The sequence below is a fragment of the Aethina tumida genome, chromosome 8, assembly GCF_024364675.1.
Source record: "Aethina tumida isolate Nest 87 chromosome 8, icAetTumi1.1, whole genome shotgun sequence".
NCBI classification, from domain to species: domain Eukaryota; kingdom Metazoa; phylum Arthropoda; class Insecta; order Coleoptera; family Nitidulidae; genus Aethina; species Aethina tumida.
Window position 1 is genome coordinate 6,235,337 of NC_065442.1, and position 6,879 is coordinate 6,242,215.

General features: G+C 34.2%; 1 long non-coding RNA gene across 1 annotated transcript; it reads right to left on the bottom strand.

Moving 5' to 3' along the window:
- Positions 1-3,333: 3,333 nt before the first annotated feature.
- LOC126266369 (uncharacterized) lies at positions 3,334-6,678 on the bottom strand. Its single transcript, XR_007548774.1, has 2 exons — positions 6,550-6,678; positions 3,334-3,552 (listed from the first exon to the last, which is right to left on the bottom strand). It is a non-coding gene; the product is annotated as an uncharacterized LOC126266369 (long non-coding RNA).
- Between the last annotated feature and the right edge of the window lie 201 nt (positions 6,679-6,879).

Sequence of the window (6,879 nt, forward strand, 5' to 3'; positions counted from 1 at the left end):
GAAAGTAATAGTACTTGTTTGTTGTCTTTCCAACTTGTGGCCGAAAATTCGTGGCCTTCGTGAGAGGCCACATTTTCGTGATATGTTCCTCTGGGTACGTTAGACTTCATAATTTCCCGTTTCTCCGGCAACTTGCACGACTTTCCAAGCCTGTTTCTCTGTACTGTTCCAAGACATTGACTGTACATTACTACATTGAGGGTCCTGAAACGAATAATTTTGCTTATGTACATGGCGAAACATTAACTGGTCCATTTCTAGCATTCCAATTCCTCCGTTAAATAAATCTAAAGATCTCAGTTTTGTTCCAAGCAACTCACCATATAATGAACATTCATCTGGAGTAGATGATTCCGGTCCGGCTATTTTTTTTTAAAAGTAGTAAAGCTTCCTCCATTCTAGTTTCATTAGTACTCGTGGCTTACACCTTTCTTTTTTCTTTCCTTTTTCTTAACAACAATATCAAATTCATCTTTACTAGCTACATTCCTTGTGGTAGATGGGGTAGATGGAACTCCTGTTGATAATATACAAATAATAAACAATGCAGGGTGAAAATATTATAATTAGTTAACATGTTCTATAATATAAAGCCCTAACAATTTTTTAAATTGTTTAACATCAGTACAGTTTTTTATTCTAAGTGGTAGTTAAACCCTTATATAATATTGAATTCAATAACTGGGTTGTATTACATCTTTGTTGTAATACAAAATCATTATGGTTTCGTGTATCATAAGCATGTACGTCTTTAAATAACTTAATTTTGTTACAGATGGACTCAGGTAATGAGCCATTTTTCACTTTAAATACAAATATATTGTATTTACATTAGACATAATTTTTTGGTTCACAGACAATACATTTAAAACTCTCAACATAGACAAAATTGGAGTATACCGATTACACATTAAAACAGTACTTAGGGCTCTGTTTTGGACAATTTGCAATTATTTAATTTTATAATTTGTAAGGGCAAACAATAGTGTTGAGCAATATTCCAAATGTGGCACAGCAATGCTCTTATATAACAATAATTTAGTACATAGGGACAGATATTATTCTATACGTGATATGAAGCCAATTTTTTGTGAAAATTTCCTCATATTGTGATCTGCATGTGTTAGAAATTTTAAGTTTGAGTCAAGGATAACTCCTAAATATTTAATATTACATTCATATTGAATTTTACATTTGTTAATTGTCACATTTAAATTTTTTTCATTAATGTATTTTAATTGTGTTGGTTTTCCAAATACACAACACTTAGTTTTTTCTGTATTTAAACTTAAATTATTGTTGCACAACCATATAAAAATATTATTTAAATCGTTGTTGATCTTACAGCTTCTTCCAAAGCAAGCCATAATTTTCATATCTATAATATTTCATTTATAAAAACAATAAATATTTCAATAAAGGTACTATAACACACCTGATCCAATTCATTTTGAATTTTATAATACAAGTTTTTAGATAAACCTGGAATACCCATTACCTTCAATAATTCCATTAAATGTGCGTAGGTACTTCCTACTGTTCTCCAAACAGCTGCTCTATTAATTTTGAACCTCGTTTTCGGATTTTCTATTGAAACTGATACTTCTTTGTCACAAATGTTACATTTTAAAATAAATGTACTTCTTAACCCACATGGCACTTCTTTTAGATAAACTAATTGTCCACCAGTGCACCACTTCTTGTGTTGTACTTCAATTTTAGTTGTTACATTTAGGGAGTATCTGATATATATATAACAATTCGATAACCATTCAATGAATTGATTTCAGGAACAACTTCTATATCCAAAGAAAATTTTCAATTCTAAAATAATACTAATTAAGTCGTCGCTGTCAGATATGGTTTCCAAAAAAGATGAATTTTGCCAATTTGAATAAAAACGTACCGTTTTCGATACGATTTTCTTTCACTTTTGCATGGGATTAAATTAGGCTTAGTTCTAACTGAATGTAAGGGGGTAGGTGTACCACATGGACTAAGAGCTTCTTCGTTTGTACGTGAATTGAAAACATTATCGAGTATCTCACACAGAACACCCAAGAAGTACCAACCTCTTACTAAAAATAGGAAACAACTCTGGACACTCGTCACCTTAAACCTAAAACAGTTCCTTTATATATTTCTCGGCAATCTCTAATTTATTGTTATAATAGTAAATATTGTAGTTATTCCATGTTCTAACAAATATCTTATTAATGTTAAAAATTTCAATTTAAAGAATAAGTCTTTCCTGCTCCACTTGTTCAAGAAATATCAGTTCTTTCTACATCTATTAGGATTAATAATGTTCAAGTATCCAAAATTCCTAGTTCTAGTTTTTGCCCTTCAGAATTTAATAATTTAAATAATCTTAAAAAAAATAGTTCCTTTTTTTCATAACAATTCTAGTACCTCTCAAATGATAAAAATACAAAAATTGATATTTTCAAAGATTTTATTAGTAAGCAAAATTCTACTATTCTTTCAAATCATTCATATGGTAAATCTGTATCTTCCGTCTGTGATAAAACTACAATTAGTAAAAATATTGCTGAGAAAAATTCTTTGTTGTATAAGATGCATCGAGATACTATTTCTAAAATTTCAAATTTAAAAGCTTAAATTAACATTAGAAAACATTTGTTCTGATTTAAATCTGGTTATATAGTATGTATATTTTAATGTTTTTTGTTTTTATCGTTGATATATAATAAAGTTTATCTGAAATATTTAATTGTTTTGTTTTTATATACCTTTGGAAAAACCTAACTTACACCGCATTCAAAATGGCAACAAAATTTTCACGGTTCCTTAGAAATTGACTGTTTGTCGGTGGGTACGAAATTTTAATGAAGAAAACCGGACAAGTGCACTTCCAAGAACTGGCCGAAAAAGAGTGTTGGAAGAATCTCAAATCCAAGAGGTCATACAGACCTTCGATCTAAATGGGTTTGAGCACACCTCGACTTTAGCTGATCAGTTTGGTGTGTCCACACAAACAATTAGGAGGACGTTACACAGAAAGGGCCATAGAAAACCTAAAAAGTACCAACCCAATGTTATAAACAAGAAACATTACTGGGCTCGATCTCGGGATGCAGCGATGTTGCCATTTTGAAGGCGGTGTTGCCATTTCTTACAGACTACAGATATCTTTTTGTCCATCTGTCACTTTCTATTTAAAATTTATATTAAATGAGTATGGTTAGGTTTTTCAGATATATATAAAAATAAAACAATTATATATTTAGTATAATTTTATTATATATTCATGATAAAAACAAACAAATTAAATATATATATATATATATATATATATATATATTATATATGTCGGAGGGTTCATGTGAAACGCAAGTAGTACTATGGGTTGCATACTTATAGTACTTGGGTGGAATTAGCGGAAGTGCTAAGCAGGGGATGGTACTCGAACCGAGGGTGACGGTAGAGGAGACCTGCGAGGGCGGACAGTTAAGCTCCGTCAGGGAAGCTGCGTAGAAGTCTTGGCTTGGCTTGGCATAACCGTCGGGATCACCGCGTTTCATACGACTCCTACCTAATTGTTTGACTATTAGTTGTAATCCTGTGCCTGTTAGTTCAATTACATTGTAAGGACTATTTGCGTGTTATTTAATATTCGAAATGGCCGATAATCCTGACCGCGCTGCGACATCAGAAGTGGGATCTGAATCAAGATCTGAATCAGGATCTGAATCAGGATCTGGATCAGGATCTGGATCTGGTGGAAGTGAAGTGAAGTGGGAGTCGCTATTGGAACAACAAAATAGGAACTTTTTGGCTCTTCTACAAGCTCTGCGGCCACCGTCGAATCAGGTCAGTGTAGAATTGCCAGAGTTTGATCCGGATACAGAGAACGCTTGGATCTCGACGGCAGATATGTGCATTTCGGACAAATCAATGAGTGGTGCTCCCTTGATAATTTTGCTTAGTAAAGCTTTAAGGGGTCAAGCATCCTCTTGGCTATCAAAAGTGACATACCCGGAGATGACGTGGTCGGAATTTAAAGACATTTTTGCGTGAAGATATCATTGTCCCGAAACAACAGCGACTGTTTTTCTAAATTTCCAAAACAGTAAGCCAAAGGATGATGAATGTCTTGCATCGTATGCAGCTCGCCAAATGACGTCGCTAATGACTAGGTGTTCGAATCTGACAAGAGAAGAAATTCTAGCGAGTGCAGTTCTTGCACATATCGCATCATTCGAACCCAGGACTCGTCGACTTGCGATTACCTCCGACATCGATACAAGAGCTAAACTGCTAAAAGAACTGACCGTTTTTTCTTATATGAAAAGGAAATCAACGACGAACGACCTCGACCACAACCCCAATAAAAAGCCTAAATTACCAATGGCTTCAACAATATGTTACAATTGTGGGAAATTGGGTCATAAATCGGACAAGTGTCGGAGCTCAAGAAATAATGAGAACCAGATGTCGAGACCCAGTACCTCGAGGGGACACCCATCATTCAATGGACCAAATTCGACGAAGCCATTGATTGCCTGTTTCAAGTGTGGACGACAGGAACACTTTGCATCACGTTGTACTGTACCCAACCACTTAGACGCCAATCCGTAGTCGAAGGGATCAAGTACCGAGCGTCGCGTCAATATGTGTTTGGTAAACACACCTGCAGCCACTTTAAAACATAAGGGTGAGAAGTTTTCATTTTGTTTTGATTCCGGGGAATGTTCGCTCATTAAAAAATCTATATCACTTAAGCTTAATGGTAAACGATTTTCTAATGTTGTTGTTATGACTGGCATGGGACAGATGAGTATAAACAGTACCTAACAAATTTAGGCTGTTGTTGAAATTTATAATATCTCTCTTGAAGTATTGTTTCACTTTTTACCGGATTATTGTTTGCAACATGACACAATGATTGACCGAGAAATTTTGAGTAAAGGATTAGCTGTTCATATGACATTTGAGGAACTTAGCCTAAAGAAAATCAATGTAGTTAACATGTGCGTTTTAAACGATTCCTACAAAATTAATTTTCAAAATTTAGACATAGAAACTGACAAAAGCTAGATATTCTTTTAATATGGAGAAATGTTCTTTTTTTAAAAAAAGTCTATTCAATATCTTGTATATCAAGTTTATGAAGTATGCAAAATTTACAAAAATATCATAAAGTCAGGTTTGATCGCTCTAAAGTCAGACACCAAACAAAATTTGATCCTATGTTTAGAGGCTTTTTCTTCGTGACAGAGGTATTGGATAGTAATCTATATTTTTGAAGTCATTAAGTAACAATCGAACTTATAAGTAAGCGCATGAAAAATCGCGGAAAATGCCAGAGTTATATTCCAGTTGAACTTGAAGGCGTTGAAAGAGACGTCAGTTTGAGTCCCAGTAGTGAGACTGTGGATTGTCTTACATGTGTCGATCTGTAACTGCAAGTGCAAAATCAGTTGGTTTTGATCATGGCGCAGGGGGCAGAGGCAATGTAGAGACGTTGTGTGTAGATGATCATTGTTTAGACGATGATTCATGTGTTTAATTGGGAATATAAACAAAGGCATTTGAATTATTATCAATGTTCAAGTTTGGATATTTTGAAATAGATCTAAACAGTACCTGTGTTGAATGGAATCGGTTGTCTTATTTTGGGAGAGTTAATTGTAAAACATGTAATAATTATTTTATGAATGTCTTGTAACAGATATTTATTTGGTATGACCGCATAAAGAAAATGCCAGAAAACTTTGTACCCAATGACGATGATTTAATCACTTTTTCTGAAGAAGAAGAATCAACGTAAATAATAGTTTAAATCTTAAATTTATTCATTTTTTTATATTTTTATTATTATTTTATCATTGGACTGGAAACTGTGTGGACACTGATTAAGTTGAGAGCCGTCGCTGGTAAAGTGGCGAACAGATTTTATCGCTGGTTAAGTGATAATTTCTAGTGAGAGCCGTCGCTGGTAAAGTGGCGAAGAGATTTTATCGCTGGTTAAGTGGTAATTTCTAGTGTGAGCCGTCGCTGGTTAAGTGGCGAAAAGATTTTATCGCTGGTTAAGTGATAATTTCTGTTGAGAGTCATCGCTGGTTAAGTGATGACGAGTCTGTATTGCTGGTTAAGTGATGCAGATCTTGAGGTTTTCATGTCCATAGATAAACTCTAGTCATATTCGAAAATATTGTAGATGTAACACGCATTGGGGCAAACTTTTATGCATTTGATTTGAAAGGTTGATAAAACTAAAGATTATCTGATATTAGTCAGGAAAAGCCGAATGAACTATTACTGTTTGAACTTAATTTGCAGGAAAATCACATGAGGACGTGTGACTTGTCAGAATGGCCGTGTCGGAGGGTTCATGTGAAACGCAAGTAGTACTATGGGTTGCATACTTATAGTACTACTTGCAGGGGATGGTACTCGAACCGAGGGTGACGGTAGAGGAGACCTGCGAGGGCGGACAGTTAAGCTCCGTCAGGGAAGCTGCGTAGAAGTCTTGGCTTGGCTTGGCATAACCGTCGGGATCACCGCGTTTCATACGACTCCTACCTAATTGTTTGACTATTAGTTGTAATCCTGTGCCTGTTAGTTCAATTACATTGTAAGGACTATTTGCGTGTTATTTAATATTCGAAATGGCCGATAATCCTGACCGCGCTGCGACATATAAATATAATATAATATAAATTTTATAATAATATAATATAATCATCATATCACTTCGACACTCATCCAAACTAAAACTGTAATATAATAAATATAACTAATATAACTGCTGTAAAAGTAACTTTCTGTATTTTGCAATAACTAGTAGGAAGCATGAAATGAATTAATACCAATGAATCTGTACTTCAAATTCAATTAATGAAAATAAACGAA